The following is a 23,985-nucleotide window of genomic DNA, read 5'->3' as shown; positions in this document are numbered from 1 at the left end:
GGGGGCTTTGCTATTAACCGCTAATTCAGCAAAAAATTCGCAAAATTTTGCAAAAATTACGCAAAAAAGATTTGCAAAATTATGAAATACTACTATTACATACGAAATCAATTATGATTTTCCCAAAAATTTCACATTACGATTACAATGTGTAAATGTGAATTATTGAGGTTTATGAATCAGTGTGGAGACATTGCTGTACAGACTGGGTCTTCAGAAGTGTGCCTCACACAAAATGGGGATCGAGACAGAACACTAAAAAGACATTCAGTAAAAAAAGGTGTAAGGATCAGACACGTTGAAAATAATGCATGTTGAAATGGGCACAGCTATTACGTCAATGTTAAATACCGCTAATGTAATTATCATGGTGCACTGGTTGGTCAAATTGGCACATTTCACAGCTACAAGAGAATGTCTTGCCTATAGCAGGGCATTTAGCGGCTCTATTCTCCTCTATCATGGCTCTAAAGTGGCTATAAAAAAGTGGCTATATAATGAAAGTGGCTATATAATGAAAGTGGCTATATAATGAAGTGCGACTATCATAAGACTGATGCTATTCTCCGATATCGAGCAGGCGGCTATATAATGAGCAGAAAACAACAATGTTATGCACCCAGAGATCACAACAGACCCGATTTGGTCGGGACTATCATGGTTTCCGCCCCTAAATCCTGCATCCCACTGGTGTAACAATAGGGGAAGCAGCCCCTTCCCCTGCAGGGGGGGGGGGGGCGCTCATGGTCGTTTTAGGGCGGCAGGAGGGGTCGCAGCATGAGGGGAGAGCTTGATAGCACATCGGTGGGGAGGGGGGACGGTCCCCCCCCTCACCTCGGGCTCTTTCCTCTGCGCTCCCCTCCTGCATCTATGTAAGTGGTAGCAGTGGCGGCGGCGGCAGCTATAATTACCTCCATTCCGCCACTGCTACCCCTTACATAGATGCAGGAGGGGAGCGCAGAGGGGAGAGCCCGAGGTGAGGGGGGACCGTCCCCCCTCCCCACCAACGTGCTACCAAGCTCTCCCCTCATGCTGCGACCCCTCCTGCCCCTAAAATGGCCCTGAGCGGGCACTGGGGGGGAGGGGGGCCCCACTCAAATTCTTGCAGTGGGGCCTGAGGACTTCTAGTTACGCCCCTGCTGCATCCTACCCCCTTTCTATGATGTCCTGGGTTCCTTCCTTCTCTCTTGCATTCTCCCTCCCTCTCTTCACAGAAGGTAGCAGGTGCTGCTTCTGAACACGTGCATGTCCAGATCCTCCTCCTGATGTGGCAGCTCCATTTCAGCTGTGCTTAGTTCAGCCCCCTCCAGCTCTGCCCAATTCAGCCCCCCTTTAGCTCTGTCTAGATCGTGTTTAGCATGAGGTAAGCAAATCACTTCATGCTCTAATATTTTCTGTGGATGGCAGGAGAGGAGTGAGCTGTCTGCAGCCACTATCAGCTGATGCCTGTTTCTCCCAAGTTCAGTGCCACATGCTTTCTGGCAGATAGACACAGGCTCCATGGCTCTGCTCTGTACAGCACACAGGAGACACATACCGCATGGCTACAGCCAGCTCTCCTCCTCTCCTGCCATCCACAGGATGTGTGAGTGTTTCTGCTAAGCCAGCTCCCATCTGAGAATCCTGTATTGTGGATGATGCTGCAGCCCCTGCAACAAGACTGCTGGGACATGTTCACAAAATGAAGATGATTTATCAGTGGCTGTAGCATTTGACAAAGAGCCATGTGAAAGTCTGATTAGCTAGACGCTATCCCCCTTCCCACCTCCACCACAATTTTTAAACAAAGTTTAATACTACCTAGATGGGCTTACCTCTCAGAGCAGGTTTTAGGGTCCGACTCTGTTCACATCTGAGCGCTCAAGGCAAATTTCTAGCGGTTTTTAAAAACCGCTAGCACATGTAACACTATGGCAGTGATCTCACGGCCACGTTTGTGGTTAGCGCTAACCACAAACGTGTTACATGCAGTGATTTGCGATTAGCCATCGCAATTAGCATGCATAGCACTGCTAAGCGCCGTCGTTTCCAAACGGCTACAGTATCCAGTTATTTTTCCGCGTTAATCATGGAGAAATCACTCCCGCAAAATGCCAGCGGTAATCGCCGGCGTTTTGCGGTTGTAAGTGTGAATGAACCCTAACAGATGAACTACCCTGTTGCAGTCAGAGGGACTGCAAGTGTTATTACATCTGTTCATAGTGGTTTAAGGCAACACTGCAGCTGCTGGAAGAGATGTTAAACTGCTAATAATGCTTCACTCCGCCAGATATATGCTGCCAATGCACATTAACTCCCCATACACTGTACAATCTTGTTCAGGTTTATAACATCTTTACAGTATATGTTTAACATGTGGGGTGAAGAAAAGGGAGGATAATTAGTGAAAATGCAAAGGCTATAGGACATGATCTAGTGTGAGTACTGAGGAGAACAAAATGAATAGTGCAAGGAAGTCCAGTATTATGGTGTGTGATGTTATTGGGAGAGAGGAGGGTGATGGGAGTGAATACCTACTACCAGCTGCTGCTCAGAACTCACTGAATGGACTGCAGCGTAGCACATACCTGCATTAATTAGCACTCACTGCAACTGAGCACTTACTGCAGCATGCAATTCCAATCTTATTCCTATCCGATGACTTAATGTACTGTTAAGCGGCATCCCCCTATCCACTCTGATCGCTTTCGGCGATCAGAGTAAGCAGGAAATCCCGTTCAGAACGGGATTTCCTGCTGGGCTTCCCCGGTCGCCATGGCGACCGGGCGGGATGACGTCACCGACGTCATGGACGTCGGGACTTCAGAGGGAACCCCGATCCACCCCTCAGCGCTGGCTGGCACTGATTGGCCAGGCTGCGCAGGGGGTCTGGAGGGGGGGGGGGGCGACGCGGCGGGTAGCGGCGAATCGGCGGCAAGCGGCGGCGATTGGAAACTGCACGCAGCTAGCAAAGTGCTAGCTGCGTGCAGGAAAAAAAATTTGAAAATCGGCCCAGCGGGGCCTGAGAAATCCTCCTACGCAGGTTACCCCGAACTGAGCTCGGGATAACCGGCAAGAAAGGTTAAGGGACAGGTAGTAGACCTGTCTCCACATGAGAGTGCCACACCTGCCCGCAAAACCCCATTAGGGGTGTTGAAAATGCAGGTTGTTGGTTCTGCTCTCTGATTACAGGCAGCTGCATGTCCTGGGAGCCTGGGAGAAGATTGAGCTGGAGAAGCTGATTCGCCCGCCTCTTCGCGGGCTTCGAGAAGGACCCAATCAGGAGCCTTAGGGGTCTATAAAGGACTGGCCGTGTATCCAGTGCAGTGGCCAAATTTGAAAAGAAGACTGTTTCCCCGAACGTCCCTTCACCTACCGAGATGAAGGAGGACGGCGATGACTGGCTGCAGGAGCTTCTTTCACCTGCCACCAGTGAAGTCGCAGCCATTGCGGGCCCATCCACGTTTGCAGAGGAAGAGTCAGGGGAAGGAAGAGGAGGCCACCTTAGCTCCCCTCTTGGGTGGCTCCATTAGAGGGAGGAGCTCCAGCAGTGAGAAAGAGGACGAAGGGAGGTGGCAGTGAGACTGGGCACAAGAGAGACGGGTTGAGGAGCCTGGAGCCATGAAGGAGGAAGGCAGGGGAGGAGCTCTGCAGGTTAAGGGGCCAGGCAAACGCCCCTGGAAAGCAAGAAGAGTGTTCTCCCCGCCTCCTCCTCATAGATCTGCTTCCAGGAATAAGTCTAAGGGCAGCAGAGGCCAGCACACTATGCCTTGGGTAGAGATGTAGCGAACGGTTCGCCGGCGAATGGTTCCAGGCGAACTTTGGTGGTTCGCGTTCGCAGAGAACCGGGAACTTTTTTTCAAAGTTCGGTTCGCCCATAGACTTTGATGGCCGCCGACTTTAACGGTTAATAGCAAAGTCCCCTTACATAGTAGAAACACCAAAATTGTTGGGAATGTTAAGTGGAACAGTGGGAACAAGAGGAAACATTTTTTTTCAAAAAGACCTTATACTTTTTGAGAAAATCAATTTTAAAGTTTCAAAGTAAAATGAGCCGATTCATAAAAAAAAAGAACCGATTCATTAAAAAGAACCAGATGATTCAAGAACCGTTAGTATAGCAGAGAATGCGTCCTGAGCAGGACGTGAAGCTGCCGGCTCCACTGCTGTCTCTCCCCACCTGCCTGCACCTGTCACCCTCACCTAGCCTGGCATTCAGTGCACCCATGGGTGCCAGGCTAGGTGAGAGTGACAGGTGAGGAGGTGGGGAGAGACAGCAGGAGCCGGCAGCTATGCGTCCAAAAGGACGCATTCTCTGCTATGTGGGAGGCATCGGAGATCTTCAATCAACTTAATTGAAGATCGCAACATAAGAGGATACAGTTCGTTGGATCATTTACTGTGGATATTGGCGTGGGAAAACTTTTTTAAAGGTACAGGTAAGTATTTATGGTTAATTTAGAATAATAAAATACTTTTCTCGTGGTTGTGTTTTTATTTCATTTAACCCTTTGTGGAAATGGGTAAGGGGTACTTTGTACCCCTATACTCATTTCTCCTGGGAGGGGGGTGGGCATCTGGGGTCCCCTTCTTAAAGGGGACTCCCAGATGCCACCATGAACCCCCCCAGGGAGTCGTCGCCCCCACCCCCTCCTGGGGCACCGGAGGTGGGGAAGAGCCCCTTGTCCATGGCTTGGACAAGGGCTCCAGGGGGGGAGCCCCCCCATACCATGGACCATGCGGGCTGGTATAGCTCAGGGTGTGAAGCCCCAGTCGGCCGGGGCTCCGCATTCTGGCTATCCCAGCCTGCATGGGGGACAAGGGGTTACAGAGGCTTGGGAGGGGGGACCCCACACCATTTTTTTTCAGATTTCCCACACACAGCAAATAAAAAAAATAAAAACATTTTTTAAAGGACTTCCGAGGCCATAAATGTGAAAAAAGTTTAATACCTTTTCATAATCCATATCCATTGAGGACGCCATCCGCACCCTCCCGTTAATTCCGCCATGCCTCCAGCACTAATAATGGCCCTGGTCGAGTCCCGACCCCTCTGAACGGGTCGGGTTCTCAACTCATTCCCCCTTCAATATGGTCGCCACAGATTACCGCGGCTGCGCAGTCCGCATAAACGCGATTGCGGCTGCGCAGCTCTAGCACTTCCTCCCGATGCGTCCGATGTATGCACGCATATTGATGACGCGGCGGGAGGAGGGCCTAGAGCTGCGCAGCCGCAATCGCGCCTATGCAGACGGCAATCTGTGGCGGCCATATTGAGGAGGGAATGAGAACCCGACCCGTTTGGAGGGGCCGATATTACTGCGGGAGCCATGGGGGAATGAATGGGAGGGCACGGATGGCGTCCTCCATGGATCTGGATTATGTATTTAACTTTTTTCACATTTGTGGCCTAGGAAGTCCGTTAAATATTGTTTCCTGCTATCTTTTTAACATATCCTGCAAATTTGGTGTTGCTAGGATGTAAGGGGCCTTTGCTATTAACTGCTAAAGTCGGCGGGTGATGATGATAACCAACCAGAATTATAGGGGTGCAAAAGTGCTGAATTCTGCCATAGGCTTCCATTAGGCTCCCTATTTCACTTTCAAAAATCTCAAATTTTTTCAAAGGACAATGGCTCAGCAGTGGCAAATTTTCTAGCATTGTAGGGACTCTTAGGGGGATCATGACTGGTGAGTTTCGGGCCCCTAGGCCAAAGAGGTCATAGCCTAGGGCAGGGGTGCCCACACTTTTTCGGCTCGCGAGCTACTTTAAAATATGCCAACCCCAGGAGATCTACCAACATTTAGGTAGCTAGGTATAAGTGCCTTCAGTATAGGTAGATAGGTATAGGGGCCTTCAGTATAGTTAGCCAGGTATAGTGTAGTTAGGTGTGGGTGCCTTCAGTATAGTTAGCCAGGTATAGAGTAGTTAGGTGTAGGTGCCACTCACCTCCCTCCAGTTCCAGCGGCGGTGTCTGGGGCTCCTCCTGGTCTCCCCTCCTTCGGCCGCGCTGGCTAGAGTCAGGGCAGATGTGCGGCATAGAAGAAGACTCCGGCGAGCGAAGGGGGCGGCGGGCAGCGTGCGCTGACGCATTGTGCCCAGCACCGCCCCCAGCTATGACGTCGCGGCGTCCTCCATTCCCGCTGTGCCGCCCCTCTCCTGTCTGCCTCTTCCGATTGGCTAGCGGCCGACAGGGGTGCAAAAGTGGTATAATCCCCCATAGGCTTTCATTGGGTCTCCTATTTCACGTTCCAAAATCTCACACCATTTCAAAGGGCAATGGCTCAGCGGTGGCAAAACTAACCAGTCATGATCCCCCTAACAGTTCCTACAATGCTAGAAAATTTGCCACTGCTGAGCAATTGCCCTTTGAAAAGATGTGAGATTTTGGAAAGTGAAATAGGGAGCCATTGAAAGCCTATGGGGGATTTTACTACATTTGCACCCCTGTAACTCTGGTTTGCAGAGATGTAGGGAACCCATCTTTGGAGTCCAAGTCTAACAATATGTCTTCTACCTGCATGAGACATTTCGTGAGATTCAGACATTGCTAACGGCCATGGCTGCGATTTATGTACGTCAGGATCGCCACCATTGAAATTGCCCAAATAAACAGGTTTTTGTGACCCTAGGCTATGACCTCTTCGGCCTAGGGGCCCGAAACTCACCAGTTATGATCTTCCTAAGAGTTCCTACAATGCTAGAAAATTTCCCACTGCTGAGCAATTGCCCTTTGAAAAGATGTGAGATTTTGGAAAATGAAATAGGGAGCCAATGAAAGCCTATGGGGGATTTTACTACTTTTGCACCCCTGTAACTCTGTTTTGCAGAGATGTAGGGAACCCATCTTTGGAGTTCAAGTCTAACAATATGTCTTCTACCTGCATGAGACATTTCGTGAGATTCAGACATTGCTAACGGCCATGGCTGCGATTTATGTATGTATGTGCTGAGTGTGGGAAATCTGAAAAAAAAATGACGTGGGGTCCCCCCTCCCGAGCCTCTGTAACCCCTTGTCCCCCATGCAGGCTGGGATAGCCAGAATGCGGAGCCCCGGCCGACTGGGGCTTTGCACCCTGAGCTATACCAGACCACATGGTCCATGGTATGGGGGGCTCCGGGGGGGAGGGGCAGCCAAGCCTTCCCCTTCCCCCCCCGGAGCCCTTGTCCAATCCATGGACAAGGGGCTCTTCCCCACCTCCGGTGCCCCAGGAGGAGGTGGGGGCGACGACTCCCTGGGGGGGTTCATGGTGGCATCTGGGAGTCCCCTTTAAGAAGGGGACCCCAGATGCCCACCCCCTCCCAGGAGAAATGAGTATAGAGGTACAAAGTACCCCTTACCCATTTCCACAAAGGGTTAAATGAAATAAAAACACAACCACGAAAAAAGTACTTTAATTTTCTTAGTTAACCAGAAATACTTACCTGTACCTTTAAAAAAAATTTCCCACGCCAATATCCTCGGTAAATGATCCAACGAACTGTATCCTCTTATGTTGCGATCTTCTATTAAGTTGATTGAAGATCTCCAAAGCCTCCCACCCACATAGCAGAGAATGCGTCCTTTCGGACGCATAGCTGCTAGCTCCCGCTGTCTCTCCCCACCTGCCTGCCTGCACCTGTCAACCCCCACCTAGGCTGGCACCCAGTTCACCCATGGGTGCGCTGGATGGCAGCCTAAGTGGGGGTTGACAGGTGCATGCAGGTGGGGAGAGACAGCAGCAGGAGCCAGCAGCTTCATGTCCTTCCGAGGACGCATTCTCTGCTATACTAATGGCTCTCTGCTATACTAACTATGAATGAGCCGGATCTTTTTAATTAATCGGTTCTTTTTTTTTATGAATCGACTTTTTTTTTTTACTTTAAAATCGATTTTCTCAAAAACTATAAGGTCTTTTTGAAAAAAAAATGTTCCTCTTGTTCCCACTGTTCTTCTTAAAGAGACACTGAAGCGGAAAAAAAAATATGATATTATGATTTGTATGTGTAGTACAGCTAAGAAAAAAAACATTAAGATCAGATACATCAGTCTAATTGTTTCCAGTACAGGAAGAGTTGAGAAACTCCAGTTGTTATCTCTATGCAAAAAAGCTATTAAGCTCTCCGACTAACTTGGTCGTGGAGAGGGCTGTTATCTGACTTTTATTATCTCAATTGTAATTGAACTGTTTACTTTTCATCTGGCAGAGGAGATGTCATTACTTCACAGACTGCTCTGAAAGACTCATTTTGAATGCTGAGTGTTGTGTAATCTGCACATATTATAGGATAATGCAATGTTAGAAAAAACACTATATACCTGAAAATAAAAGTATGAGAATATTTTCTTTGCTGCTAATCTTCTAGTAATTATTCATAGTACACAACCAATTCATTATATCATATTTTTTTTTTCGCTTCAGTGTCTCTTTAACATTCCCAGTAATTTTGGTGTTGCTAGCTTTTAAAGGGGCTTTGCAATTAACCACTAAAGTCGGCGGGGGTATATTTTCCCACGGTCAGAAGGAGAATTTACATTGAAACTTTAAAATTAATTTTCTCAAAAACTATAAGGTCTTTTTGAAAAAAAATTTTCCTCTTATTCCCACTGTTCTTCTTAACATTTTCTGCAAGTTTGGTGTGTCTAGCTTTTAAAGCGGCTTTGCTATTAACTGCTAAAGTCGGCGGGCGCTTAATTTTCCCACGGTCAGAAGAAGTTACTTTAAAATATAAAAATATATTATAAAATATTATAAAAAATAAAAATATAAGGTATTTTTGAAAAAAAAAATTCCCCTCTTATAGTCACTGAAAGATCTCAGGTGTTAGACACCTTGAAACATCTTTTCCATCACTTTTCTGGCCAGCATAAATGTTTCTAGTTTTCAAAGTTCACCTCCCCATTGAAGTCTATTGCGGTTCGCAGAAGTTCATGCGAACCGAACCTTCCGCGGCAGTTCGCGAACAGGGTTCGCGAACCGAAAATCGGAGGTTCGCGACATCTCTAGCCTTGGGGAGTCCCAGAAGACAGCAGCCAGGGAGCTGTGACGGAGGAACCTCAAGAAGGTCCCAGCCAGGAATCTGATCAAGGAGAGAGGAGGGATGACAGTGCTTCAGCCCTGCCAGGTGAGATATTAAATTCCCAGTATTGCAATTATGTTAATGAACATTTTAATACACTGTTATGTTACAGTCATTATCGGATACTGTTAAGGGTGGTCAGCTGTCAGCAGGGGCTAAGGAGGTGGCTCAGTCTATAAAGGCACCTGCTTCGCCTGCTGAGGTGTGGGTAACCCCAAATAATCCTCCGGCTTCTGTAAGTGATGTCCCTCCACTCTGGAGTCACAGAAACCCATTATAAAGAGGCTTTACCATGTGCCCCCCTCCCTGCTAGGCTTTCACTTAAGTACCAGTGTTAAAGAGAAAATCTGGAAAGGTGATTTCATAGACATATTGTCATTATTGCCTGCTAACAAGGAATTTGTAAATAAGGAGAAGAAAGAAGGGAAGGAGGAGAGGAATTGCCGGTTGTGCGTTCATTTCACAATTGGCTTCAAGCCTTTTGTATATACGCAAGCATTTTGGGAGAGAAGAAGCCGGAGGCATGCATGGGGTTATTCCAACATGTTGAGATAATTAATGAGGCATATAGGCAGTTCGGTAGAACTGCTTAATTCTTGTACAATGAAGCATTCCGACACGGTTAGCGGTACACCCTTCTCTGTTTTGGGTGTCTAAGGACCTTGGTTTATGGATTAGCTATATGCTTCCTCAGCACGCAGCACCTCCTGAACAACATGTAAATGCATCTGGATCCTTTAAAAAGGTTTATGTTTCACCTTCAACGAAGGTCAGTGTAAATTTCAGGCAAATTGTCGCTATAAACATGAGTGTAACTTCTGTGGTGGGGTACATTCAGCATCTACATGCTTCAAAAGAATAGGTATGTGGGTTCAGGGGTCCACCAAGGAGCTTTTTCTCAAGAGCTCCGACCCCAGTGAGGTTTCAAAAAATACTACCTTGGTTAAAGGTATATCCAAATCAGGGGAGCAGCCAGCTTCTCATTAAAGGTTTGAAACAAGGTTTTGACATCCCTAAGTCTTATGGTCAAGGTTGCGAGATTGTCCCGAACCTGAAATCCATTGATCGCTACCCATTAGTCGCTTTCAAGAAAATCTGTAAAGAAGTAGAGGCTGGCCGAGTATCTGGGCCATATGATTCCCCCCCCTCCTTCAGGAATTTTCGAACCTCCCCATTGGGGGTAGTCCCAAAGAAAACTCCAAATGAGTTTAGAATGATACATCATCTGTCCTTTCCTTAATATTTCTTGTTAAATGATGCAATTGACAAAAATTTGATTTCAGTAACTTATGTGACTTTTGGCCAAACCTTGGCCGTAATTTGTCAATTTGTCAGGAATGCACTTCTAGCTAAAACAGATATACAGTCTGCATTTTGTTTGCTCCCTATACACCCGGATGAATTTAATTCTCTGGGTTTATGTTTCAAGGGAAAGGTTTTTTTTTAATTGCTGCCTCCCAATAGGCTGCTCATCATCATGTTTTTACTTTGATTCCTTTGCCACCTTTTTAGAATGGGTAGTGTCACAGAAGCTGACACAGGGCACCCTAGTTCATTATCTAGATGACTTCCTTTTGATTGGTCCTGGGGGGTCGAGTGCGTGTCAGGCACTTCTTGATTTTTTTATGTACAGTATACCATTAAGGAATTTGGTGTCCCTCTGGTGAATGAAAAGACAGCGACGCATCCCCTACCACATTGTTAGAATTTTTAGGAATCACCATACAGTAGATATGAAAGAGATGGAATTCTGGTTGCTAAAAGAAAAGATGAATTTAATCCAGTCATTAATTCGTTCATTGTTAGCAATGGACAAGGCCACAGTGAAGGACGTTCAAACCTTAATAGGGCACTTGGCGTTTGCATCGCGAGTAATGCCAATGGGCAGGGTGTTTTCTAGAAGACTGGCAAGAGTAATTGCAGGCTTAAAATCCCCTCACATGCACGTTAGACTAGGAAGGGAGGTTAAAGAAAATTTTTAGTGTGATCAAATTTTCTTTCAAGCTACAATGGAAAATTGATATGGCAGCACAGGTTTATTATGGATTATGAAATGGATTTTTTTTACTGATGCTACAGGTGCGACGGGCTATAGCGCCTATTGAAGGGGCATTGGTCGGCAGAACGCTGGCCTCTTTCCTGGATACAGGCAGGAGCCACCAAAAATATTTTGTTACTAGAATTATTCCCAGTTGTAGTATCTTTGGTAATTTGGGGCAGCCAGTTTGCCAATAGAAGAATGTAGTTACACAGTGACAATAAGGGTGTGATGTACACCATTAACTGCCTGTCAGCCAAGTCAAAAGGGGTGGTTAAACTGCTTAGGCACTTAGTGTTATTATGCCTCAGATATAATATCTGGATCAAGGCTTCATACTTAAAGGGTGAGAGAAATATCATTGCCGATGCTTTGTCTCGCCAACAGCTGGATTTATTCAGATCCTTAGTTTCGGCAGCAGATCAGGAGAAAACCCCCTGCCCAAGTCATTTATGGAGCCTCATTTGGTCTTAATTCATGATATGGTGAGAAATTCTGTGTCCAACCACACATGGGCTGACTATGTAGCTTCCTGGAACCACTGGTGTTGTTTTGTATACTTTTATTCTGTCCCTCCCCTTATTGACACACCTGATTTATTTGTGTTATTCATATGCCAGGATGTTGAGAAAGGCTCATCTATTAGCATTATAAATAAGACATTAACTGGGATCTCCTTCTTTCGAAGATTAGCGGGCTCTCCGACCCCTAGTTCCTATCCGGTGGTTAAGCAATTTCTGAAAGGCATGGGAAAAGGAGGCTGGCCGGTGGATTCACGTAGACCGGTCTCTTTCCAGATGCTTCAGAATTTCTTTGCAGTTTTAAAAGCTGTCTGTAGAGATGTCGCGAACGGTTCGCCTGCGAACGGTTCCAGGCGAACTTTGGTGGTTCGCGTTCGCCTGGACCATGCGAACTTTTGCGGAAGTTCGATTCACCCCATAATGCACTATGAGGGTCAACTTTGACCCTCTGCATCACAGTCAGCAGGCACATTGTAGCCATTCAGGCTACACTAAGCCCTGGAGCCCCACCCCCCCTTATATAAGGCAGGCTCGCTGGCCATGACACTCACTCGTGTGCCTGCTGCAAATAGACAGACTAGGGAGAGCTGCTGCAGATTTTTTCTCCTAGGGAAAGATTAGTTAGGCTCTTGGCTTGCTCCTGGCTGATTGTTATTGCTAAAATAGCACCCCTCATTCAATAGCTCATTTGAGAGCTTTAATGTTTTCCTGGTGTGTTTTTTGTGTGTGTGTTGCTCACTGACATTATACAGTCCTATCTGTTGCAGCTGGACCTTGGTAATAGTTATTACTGTGCCAGCCAGGCCCTGCCTAACTATCTATACTGGGACACCTACCTATGCCTACCTAACTACTGGGGAACCTACTTACCTATACGGGGACACCTACCTACCTACCTATACTAGGGGACCTACCTATGCCTACCTACCTATACTGGGTCTCCTACCTATGCCTAGCTAACTACTGAGGCACCTACCTATACTGGGTCTCCTACCTATGCCTAGCTAACTACTGAGGCACCTATCTATGCCTACCTACCTATACTGGGACTCCTACCTATGCCTACCTACCTATACTGGGTCTCCTACCTATGCCTAGCTAACTACTGAGACACCTACCTATGCCTACCTACCTATACTGGGTCTCCTACCTATGCCTAGCTAACTACTGAGGCATCTACCTACCTATACTGGGTCTCCTACCTATGCCTAGCTAACTACTGAGGCACCTACCTACCTATACTGGGTCTCCTACCTATGCCTAGCTAACTACTGGGACACCTACCTATGCCTACCTACCTATACTGGGTTTCCTACCTATGCCTAGCTAACTACTGGGACACCTACCTATGCCTACCTACCTATACTGGGTCTCCTACCTATGCCTAGCTAACTACTGAGGCACCTACCTACCTATACTGGGTCTCCTACCTATGCCTAGCTAACTACTGAGGCACCTACCTATGCCTACCTACCTATACTGGGACTCCTACCTATGCCTACCTACCTATACTGGGTCTCCTACCTATGCCTAGATAACTACTGGGACACCTACCTATGCCTACCTACCTATACTGGGTCTCCTACCTATGCCTAGCAAACTACTGAGGCACCTACCTACCTATACTGGGTCTCCTACCTATGCCTAGCTAACTACTGAGGCACCTACCTACCGATACTGGGTCTCCTACCTATGCCTAGCTAACTACTGGGACACCTACCTATGCCTACCTACCTATACTGGGTCTCCCACCTATGCCTAGCTAACTACTGGGACACCTACCTATGTCTACCTACCTATACTGGGTCTCCTACCTATGCCTAGCTAACTACTGAGGCACCTAGCTACCTATACTGGGTCTCCTACCTATGCCTAGCTAACTACTGAGGCACCTACCTACCTATACTGGGTCTCCTACCTATGCCTAGCTAACTACTGGGACACCTACTTATGCCTACCTACCTATACTGGGTCTCCTACCTATGCCTAGCTAACTGCTGGGACACCTACCTATGCCTACCTACCTATACTGGGTCTCCTACTTATGCCTAGCTAACTACTGAGGCACCTAGCTACCTATACTGGGTCTCCTACCTATGCCTAGCTAACTGCTGGGACACCTACCTATGCCTACCTACCTATACTGGGTCTCCTACCTATGCCTAGCTAACTACTGGGACACCTACCTATGCCTACCTACCTATACTGGGACTCCTACCTATGCCTACCTACATACAAGAAGATAATAAGGTCGTTGCTTCATTCTGGACAGACCAAATTTGATCAGCTTGACAGTCACTGTTGTTCTATCATTGAGCTACCACAGCCCGGCGACCATATGGGCTGGAAACCTGCCACGGCCTGCACTCTGGCCATGTTGCGCACCAGTCCAGCACGGCCGTCACTACGCAAACAGCTGTTTGCGGTGCGTTACACAGTGAGTTTGGAGTGTCAGTGTGAAGCAGTACTCTAATTACACTCCCTGATTGATGCATACACATGCAAGATGTTTGAAAGCACTTTAGGCCTGCAATTTAGCATTCAATGTGATTTCTGCCCTTAAAATGCTGCTTTGCGTCAAATCCAGATTTTTCCCCGGGACTTTGGGCATGTATCCCACTCCGCCATGCCCCCCTCCAGGTGTTAGACCCCTTGAAACATCTTTTCCATCACTTTTGTGGCCAGCATAATTTTTTCTATTTTGCAAAGTTCGCCTCCCCATTGAAGTCTATTGCGGTTCGCGAATTTTCCGCGAACCGAACCTTCCACGGAAGTTCGCGAGCGGTGTTCGCGAACCGAAAATCGGAGGTTCGCGACATCTCTAGCTGTCTGTAGTGACAATTATGAGGTAGTCCTGTTCAGTGCAGCATTTTTATTAGTCTTTTTTAGAGCCCTCCATACATCAAGAATGGTTGCATGCAAGACATCCGAAGCCTCTCTTAGGTCTGAGCACATTGATCTGGGGGATGATTTTCTAAGAGTTTTTATTTATAGGTCTAAGACAGATCAACTGTAAAAAGGAGTTTGGCTGTGCATGGGTCCGTTATATGGGTCCCCTTGCTGCCCAGTCAATTCCATAAAAAGTTTCATAAGTATTAAATCACGGTCTGTCTCATTTTTAGCCCACAAGGATGGGAGGCCGATGTCCACTTTCCAGTTCTGTTCCATTTTCAGGAAGTGCCTGACTCGCCTGGGTTTAGAGGAATTTAAGTTTACGTCCCACTCTTTTTGTATCGGAGCGGCCACTGAGGCAGCCAGACTGGGTTTACCAGAAGCAGTGATCCAGAGGATTGGACGCTGGGAATCCCAGAGGTACCGTATATATGTCAGACCTAATCTTTGTGTTTGTTGATTTATGTTTTAGGCAAAAAAAAAAAAATTACATGGATAATAGGACATTCCTTTATATATTGGGCAAAATGGCGGGTCGGACAGAGGCCTTACACAGAGAACCTCTTATTGAACAAGGATACCTGTCAGGTTCTATGGCACGGAGTCCGTGGCCTTAGGTGGGACAGCCTTATTGAAGTTATACGGTATATAAAAAAAATAAATGATTGGCCTTCTCCGGACATCCTGTTACTCCTCATGGGAGGGAATGATTTTGGGAAGTGTAATACGCTTGATTTATTATTTAGAATGAAGTCAGATATTCAGCAGCAGGGGTGCTCATCAGGTCTCTCAAATTCAAATGTACCCAAATATCTGATAGATTTTCATGGTTGCCGAAGTCGAATTCGAAAAACGATCCTGCTCCCAAATTCGAAGTTGAATTTTCCCGAATAGTGCCTCTCGATTTTGGCCATGATCACGGGTTTTAACCCGTGATCATGAATTTGGATTCAGCTACCGTCGCCCAAAACCCGCCCACTTTAAGGGTTACTTGCAAAGCCCCCTTAAATGCCAGAATCACCAAATTTGCAGGTTATGTTAAGAAGAAAAGTGGGAGCAAGGGGAAAAAATTCAAAAAGACCTTATACTTTTTGAGAAAATCGATTTTAAAAGTTCAAAAAAAACGATACATTTAAATGACGGTCAATGACAGATCGTGAGAAATGTTTCCCAGCAGTTAATAGCAAAGGCTCCTTACATCCTAGCAACACCAAATTTGCAGGATATGTTAAAAAGATAGTGGGAAACTGTTTATTTTTGGGGAATGTTCTGAGTGTGGGAAATCTGAAAAAAGAAATGACGTGGGATCCCCCTCCTGAGCCTCTGTAACCCCTTGTCCCCATGTAGGCTGGGATAGCCAGAATGCGGGGCCCTGGCCGACTGGGGCTTCGCACCGAGCTATACCAGCCGACATGGTCCATGGTATGGGGGTGCTCTGGGGGGGAGGGGCGGCCAAGCCTCCCTCTCCCACCTGGAGCCCTTGTCCAATCCATGGACAAGGGGCTCTTCCCCACCTCCGGTGCCCCAGGAGGAGGTGGGGACGACGACTCCCTAGGGGGGATCATGGTGGCATCTGGGAGTCCCTTTAAGAAGGAGAAATGAGCATAGGAGTACAAAGTACCCATTACCCATTTCCACAAAGGGTTAAATGAAATAAAAACACAACCACAAAAAAAGTCCTTTAATAATCTTAATTAACCAGAAATACTTACCTGTACCTTTAAAAAAATGTTCCCACGGCAATATCCTCTGTAATGATCCAACATATACAGTATCTTCTATCTTGCGATCTTCAATTAAGTTGATTGAAGATCTCCCACGGCAATTACCTATACTATACCTTACAATGCGTCCTGCTGATGTATAGCGCTGGCACCCGCTGTCCTCCCCGCCTCCTCACCTGTCACCCTCACCTAGCCTGGCACCTGGTGCACCCATTGGTGTACCGACTGCCAGCCTAGGTGAGGGTGACAGATGGGGAGGTGGGGAGAGACAGCGGGAGCCTGCGCTATACGTCCGCACAGGACGCATTCTAAGGTGTAGTATTTGGTATTGAATTGAATGAATCAGCTCTGAACCGATTCATTCGATTCAATACAAAAAGAAGCGTCTCATTGATGAGCCGGTTACTATACCTTAGAATGCGTCCTGTGCAGGCTGTATAGTGCCCGCTCCTGCTGTCTCTCCCCACCTGACGGCACCTGTCACCCTCACCTAGGCTGGCACCCTGTGCACCAGGTGCCAGGCTAGTTGAGGGTGACAGATGAGGAGGTGAGGAGGACAGTGGGAGCCAGCGCTATACGTCAGCAGGACGCATTCTAAGGTATAGTATAGGTAATTGCCGTGGGAGATCTTCAATCAACTTAATTGAAGATCGCAAGATAGAGAATACTGTATACGTTGGATAATTACCGAGGATATTGCCGTGGGAGCATTTTTTTAAAGGTACAGGTAAGTATTGGCCGCCCCTCCCCCCGGAGCCCCCCCATAACATGGACCATGCGGGCTGGTATAGCTCAAGGTGTGAAGCCCCAGTCGGCCGGGGCTCCGCATTCTGGCTATCCCAGCCTGCATGGGAGACAAGGGGTTACAGAGGCTCAGGAGGGGGGACCCCACGTCATTTTTTTTTAAGATTTCCCACACTCAGAACATTCCCCAAAAATAAACATTTTTAATTTGTTTTTTAAATATTGTTTCCCACTATCTTTATAACATATCCTGCAAATTTGGTGTTGCTAGGATGTAAAGGGCCTTTGCTATTAACTGTTGGGAATTATTTCCCACGATCTGTCATTGACCAGTATTTAAATGTATAGTTTTTTTTTTCTTTGAACTTTTAAAATTGATTTTCTTAAAAAGTATAAGGTCTTTAAAAAAAAAATGTTCCCCTTGCTCCCACTTTTCTTCTTAACATAACCTGCAAATTTGGTGATTCTGGCATTTAAGGGGGCTTTGCAATTAACCCTTAAAGTCGGCGAGTTTTGAATCATGAATTCGCGATCACGGCCAAATTTTCCCCTGACCCGGATCCGAATTAATGCACCTGATTCGAATTCAAGTCCATTCGATTCGGGTTTATCCGAATTTGACCCAGATCCGAAATCGAATGTAATCAAATCGAATTTGGGTACATTCAAGCATGCCTGTTCAGCAGTTAGCAGATCAACTTCCCAGGTCTAACTGAATCTTCTCTGAGATTGCTCCGAGGCTGCTGTGGCTCAGGAGTGACTTGAAGTTTATGGATCATATACTGTTCGCCACGTGGAGCTGGAGGGTTCTGAGATGGGCCTATACAGAAGGGACATGGGGCATTTGAGTTATATTGGTTTGGACATTTTCAATGCCAACTTATGTAACCCGCTTTATCCGTGAGTTCAGCCCCGGCCGAGAGGAATCCACCAGACACTGACTTAAAGATTAGCATGTGACGCTCGGTGTAATGGAGTGCACACGCAGCAGAAAGGGGACCACGTGCTTCTGAGCCTCGCACTATGCACCGGCCAGAAGCAAGGGGGAAGGACATACTGCGCACACAGGGCGCAGTATGTCCGGGGTAAGGGTCAGGAAAGTCGGCGGACACCGGCATTTATAAACTAAGAGCAGCGGCAGACGGAGGGGGGTTGGAGGCACGGAAGGTATGTACTCCTTATACCCTACACAGTGCTGCAGTCAATTTTACCACAACCGTTCGGTTGTGGTATCCTTAAATGCAAATATCGAGAATGTATTTGTGACCTTAACAGTGGTCAACTGGTAAGTAGGGATGGGCCGAACGGTTTGCATGCGAACGGTTACAGGCGAACTTTGGGTGGTTCGTGTTTGCAATGAATCAGGAACTTTTTTTCAAAAAAGTTTGGTTCGCCCATAGACTTTAATTCCAGCCGACTTTAGCGGTTAATAGCAAAGTCCCCTTACATAGTAAAAACACCACATTTGCAGGGTATGTAGAGGAGGGCAGTGAATACAAGAAGAAGAAATTTTTCAAAATTTTCAAAAAGACCTTATACTTTTTGAGAAAATCGATTTTAAAGTTTCAAAGAAAAAAGAGTTGATTCATTAAAAAAAGAACCGATTCATTACAAAGAACCAGATGATTCATGAACCTTTAGTATAGCTTAGAATGCATCCTGAGCAGGACATATAGCTGCTGGCTCCTGCTGTCTCTCCCCACCTGCCTTCACCTGTCACCCTCACCCAGCCTGACACCTGGTGCACCCATGGGTGCCAAGCTAGGTGAGAGTGACAGGTGTGGAGGTGGGGAGAGACAGCAGGAGCCGGCAGCTATGCGTCCCAAAGGACGCATTCTATGCTATGGGGGGGGGGGGGGGGGTCGGAGATCTTCAATCAACTTAATTGAAGATCGCAAGATAAGAGGACACTGTATTTGTTGGATCGTTTACCGAGGATAATGCCGGGGGAATTTTTTTTAAAGGTACAGGTAAGTATTTCTGGTTAATTAAGATTATTAAAGGACTTTTTTGTGGTTGTGTTTTTATTTCATTTAACCCTTTGTGGAAATGGGTAATGGGTACTTTGTACCCCTATACTCATTTCTCCTGGGAGGGGGGTGGGTATCTGGGACCCCTTCTTAAAGGGGACTCCCAGATGCCACCATGAACCCCCCAGGGAGTCATCGCCCCACCTCCTCCTGGGCACCGAAGGTGGGGAAGAGCCCCTAGTCCATGGATTGGACAAGGGCTCCAGGGGGGAGGGAAAGGCTTGGCCGCCCCTCCCCCCCGGAGCCCCCCCATACCATGGACCACGCGGGCTGGTATAGCTCAGGGTGCGAAGCCCCAGTCCCCTCCCAGCCTGCATGGGGGACAAGGGGTTACAGAGGCTCGAGAGGGGGGACCCCACGCCATTTTTTTACAGATTTCCCACACACAGCACATAAAACTAATTTAAAAAAATAAAAAAAATTTTTAAAGGGCTTCCGAGGCCACAAATGTGAAAAAAGTTAAAAACCTTTTCATAATCCAGATCCATGGAGGACGCCATCCGCGCCCTCCCATTCATTCCGCCATGGCTCCCGCAGTAATACCGTCCTCGGTCGGGTCCCGACCCCTCCGAACGGGCCGGGTTCTCATTTCCCCCCTCAATATGTCCGCCACAGATTGCTGCGGCTGCGCAGTCCACATAGATGAGATTGCGGCTGCGCAGTTCTAGGACCTCCTCCCGATGCGTCCGATGTATGCACGCATATTGATGACGTGGTGGGAGGAGGCCCTAGAGCTGCACAGCCGCAATTATGACTATGCGGACTGCATAGCTGCGGCAATCTGTGGCGGCCATATTGAGGGGGGAATGAGAACCCGACCTGTTCGGAGAGGTCAGGACCCGACTGGGGCCGGTATTACTGCGGGAGCCATGGCGGAATGAACGGGAGGGCACAGATGGTGTCCTCCACGGACCTGTATTATGAAAAGGTATTTAATTTTTTTCCCATTTGTGGCCTCGGAAGTTCTTTAAATTTTGTTCCCTGCATATTTTAACCACTTGAGGACCACAGTCTTTCTACCCCTTAAGGACCAGAGCCTTTTTCTCCATTCAGACCACTGCAGCTTTCACGGTTTATTGCTCGGTCATACAACCTACCACCTAAATGAATTTTACCTCCTTTTCTTCTCACTAATACAGCTTTCTTTTGGTGCTATTTGATTGCTGCTGCGAGTTTTACTTTTTATTATATTCATCAAAAAAGACATGAATTTTGACAAAAAAATGACTTTTTTAACTTTCTGTGCTGACATTTTTCAAATAAAGTAAAATTTCCTATACATTTGAGCGCGAAAGTTATTCTGCTACATGTCTTTGATAAAAAAAAAAACATTCAGTGTATATTTATTGGATTGGGTAAAAGATATAGCGTTTACAAACTATGGTGCCAAAAGTGAATTTTCCCATTTTCAAGCATCTCTGACTTTTCTGCCCACCTGTCAGGTTTCATGAGGTGCTAAAATTCCAGGATAGTATAAATACCCCCCAAATGACCCCATTTTGGAAAGAAGACATCCCAAAGTATTCACTGAGAGGCATGGTGAGTTCATAGAAGATTTTATTTTTTGTCACAAGTTAGCGGAAAATGACACTTTGTGACAAAAAAAAAAAAAAAAAAAAAGTTTCCATTTCTTCTGACTTGCGACAAAAAAAAATGAAATCTGCCACGGACTCACCATGCCCCTCTCTGAATACCTTGAAGGGTCTACTTTCCAAAATGGGGTCATTTGTGGGGTGTGTTTACTGTCCTGGCATTTTGGGGGGTGCTAAATTGTAAGCACCCCTGTAAAGCCTAAAGGTGCTCATTGGACTTTGGGCCCCTTAGCGCAGTTAGGCTGCAAAAAAGTGCCACACATGTGGTATTGCCGTACTCAGGAGAAGTAGTGTAATGTGTTTTAGGGTGTATTTTTACACATACCCATGCTGGGTGGGAGAAATATCTCTGTAAATGACCATTTTTTTTAATTTTTTTTATACTACTTCTCCTGAGTACGGCGATACCACATGTGTGGCACTTTTTTGCACCCTAACTGCGCTAAGGGGCCCAAAGTCCAATGAGTACCTTTAGGATTTCACAGGTCATTTTGAGACATTTGTTTTTAAGACTACTCCTCACAGTTTAGGACCCCTAAAATGCCAGGGCAGTATAGGAACCCCACAAATGACCCCATTTTAGAAAGAAGACACCCCAAGGTATTCCGTTAGCAGTATGGTGACAAAAATAAAATCTTCTATGAACTCCCCATACTCCTAACGGAATACCTTGGGGTGTCTTCTTTCTAAAATGGGGTCATTTGTGGGGTTCCTATACTGCCCTGGTATTTTAGGGGCCCTAAACTGTGAGGAGTAGTCTTAAAAACAAATGTCTCAAAATGACCCTTGAAATCCTAAAGGTACTCATTGGACTTTGGGCCCCTTAGCGCACTTAGGGTGCAAAAAAGTGCCACACATGTGGTACCGCCGTACTCAGGAGAAGTAGTATAATGTGTTTTGGGGTGTATTTTTACATATACCCATGCTGGGTGGGAGAAATCTCTCTGTAAATGACAATTGTTTGTTTTGTTTTACACACAATTGTCCATTTACAGAGAGATTTCTCCCACTCAGCATGGGTATGTGTAAAAATACACCCCAAAACACATTATACTACTTCTCCTGAGTACGGCGATACCACATGTGTGGCAATTTTTTGCACCCTAACTGCGCTAAGGGGCCCAAAGTCCAATGAGTACCTTTAGGATTTCGCAGGTCATTTTTGTTTCAAGACTACTCCTCACGGTTTAGGGCCCCTAAAATGCCAGGGCAGTATAGAAACCCCACTAATGACCCCATTTTACAAAGAAGACACCCCAAGGTATTCCGTTAGGAGTATGGTGAGTTCATAGAAGATTTTATTTTTTGCCACAAGTTAGCGGAAATTGATTTGAATTGTTTTTCTTCACAAAGTGTCATATTCCGCTAACTTGTGACAAAAAATAAAATCTTCTATGAACTCACCATACTCCTAACGGAATACCTTTGGGTGTCTTCTTTCTAGAATGGGGTCATTTGTGGGGTTCCTATACTGCCCTGGCATTTTAGGGGCCCTAAACCGTGAGGAGTAGTCTTGAAACCAAATGTCGCAAAATGACCTGTGAAATCCTACAGGTACTCATTGGACTTTGGGCCCCTTAGCGCACTTAAGGTGTAAAAAAGTGCCACACATGTGGTACCGCCGTACTCAGGAGAAGTAGTATAATGTGTTTTGTGGTGTATTTTTACACATACCCATGCTGGGTGGTAGAAATATCTCTGTACATGACAATTGTTTGATTTTTTTTACACACAATTGTCCATTTACAGAGAGATTTCTCCCACCCAGCATGGGTATGTGTAAAAATACACCCCAAAACACATTATACAACTTCTCCTGAGTACGGCGATACCACATGTGTGACACTTTTTTTGCAGCCTAGGTGCGCTAAGGGGCCCAACATCCTATTCACAGGTCATTTTGAGGCATTTGTTTTCTAGACTACTCTTCACGGTTTAGGGCCCCTAAAATGCCAGGGCAGTATAGGAACCCCACAAGTGACCCCATTTTAGAAAGAAGACACCCCAAGGTATTCCGTTAGGTGTATGGCGAGGTCATAGAAGATTTTATTTTTTGTCACAAGTTAGTGAAAAATGACACTTTGTGAAAAAAAACCAATAAAAATCAATTTCCGCTAACTTTTGACAAAAAATAAAATCTTCGATGAACTTGTCATACACCTAACATAATACCTTGGGGTGTCTTTTTTTCTAAAATGGGGTCACTTGTGGGGTTCCTATACCGCCCTGGCATTTTACGGGCCCAAAACCGTGAGTAGTCTGGAAACCAAATGTCTCAAAATGACTGTTCAGGGGTATAAGCATCTGCAAATTTTGATGACAGGTGGTCTATGAGGGGGCGAATTTTGTGGAACCAGTCATAAGCAGGGTGGCCTTTTAGATGACAGGTTGTATTGGGCCTGATCTGATGGATAGGAGTGCTAGGGGGGTGACAGGAGGTGATTGATGGGTGTCTCAGGGGGTGATTAGAGGGGAAAATAGATGCACTCAATGCACTGGGGAGGTGATCGGAAGAGGGTCTGAGGGGGATCTGAGGGTTTGGCCGAGTGATCAGGAGCCCACACGGGGCAAATTAGGGCCTGATCTGATCGGTAGGTGTGCTAGGGGGTGACAGGTAGTGACAGGAGGTGATTGATGGGTGTCTCAAGGTGTGATTAGTGGGGGGAATAGTTGCAAGTAATGCACTGGCGAGGTGATCAGGGCTGGGGTCTGAGGGTGTGGGCGGGTGATTTGGTGCCCTAGGGGCAGATGGGGGTCTAATCTGATGGGTAGCAGTGACAGGGGGTGATTGATGGGTAATTAGTGGGTGTTTAGAGGAGAGAACAGATGCAATGCACTTGGGAGGTGATCTGACTGCGGGTCTACAGGCGATCGGATGGTGTGGGTGGGTGATCAGATTGCCCGCAAGGGGCAGGTTAGGGACTGATTGATGGGTGGCAGTGACAGGGGGTGATTGATGGGTGGCAGTGACAGGGGCTGATTGATGGGTGGCAGTGACAGGGGGTGATTGATGGGTGATAGGTGATTGGCAGGTGATTGACAGGTGATCAGTGGGTTATTACAGGGAAGAACAGATGTAATTAATGCACTGGTGAATTGATAAGGGGGGGTCAGAGGGCAATCTGAGCGTGTTGGCGGGTGATTGGGTGCCCGCAAGGGGCAGATTAGGGTCTGAACTGATAGGTAAAAGTGACAGGTGGTGATAGGGGGTGATTGATGGGTAATTAGTGGGTGTTTAGAGGAGAGAATAGATGTAAACAATGGATTTGGGAGGTGATCTGATGTCGGATCTGCGGGCGATCTATTGGTGTGGGTGGGTGATCAGATTTCCCGCAAGGGGCAGGTTAGGGGCTGATTGATGGGTGGCAGTGACAGGGGTGACAGGGGGTGATTGATGGGTGATA

General features: G+C 46.8%; 1 protein-coding gene across 1 annotated transcript in view; it reads right to left on the bottom strand.

The window, feature by feature from the left end:
• The window catches only part of LOC137526020 (uncharacterized), a 342,683-nt gene that overhangs the window by 2,492 nt on the left and 316,206 nt on the right, over positions 1-23,985 (bottom strand). The window lies entirely within an intron of this gene.

This window comes from Hyperolius riggenbachi, chromosome 7, assembly GCF_040937935.1.
Source record: "Hyperolius riggenbachi isolate aHypRig1 chromosome 7, aHypRig1.pri, whole genome shotgun sequence".
Classification (NCBI taxonomy): domain Eukaryota; kingdom Metazoa; phylum Chordata; class Amphibia; order Anura; family Hyperoliidae; genus Hyperolius; species Hyperolius riggenbachi.
The sequence above is the reverse complement of the archived record's forward strand: the minus strand, read 5'-3'. Positions and strand labels throughout refer to the sequence as shown.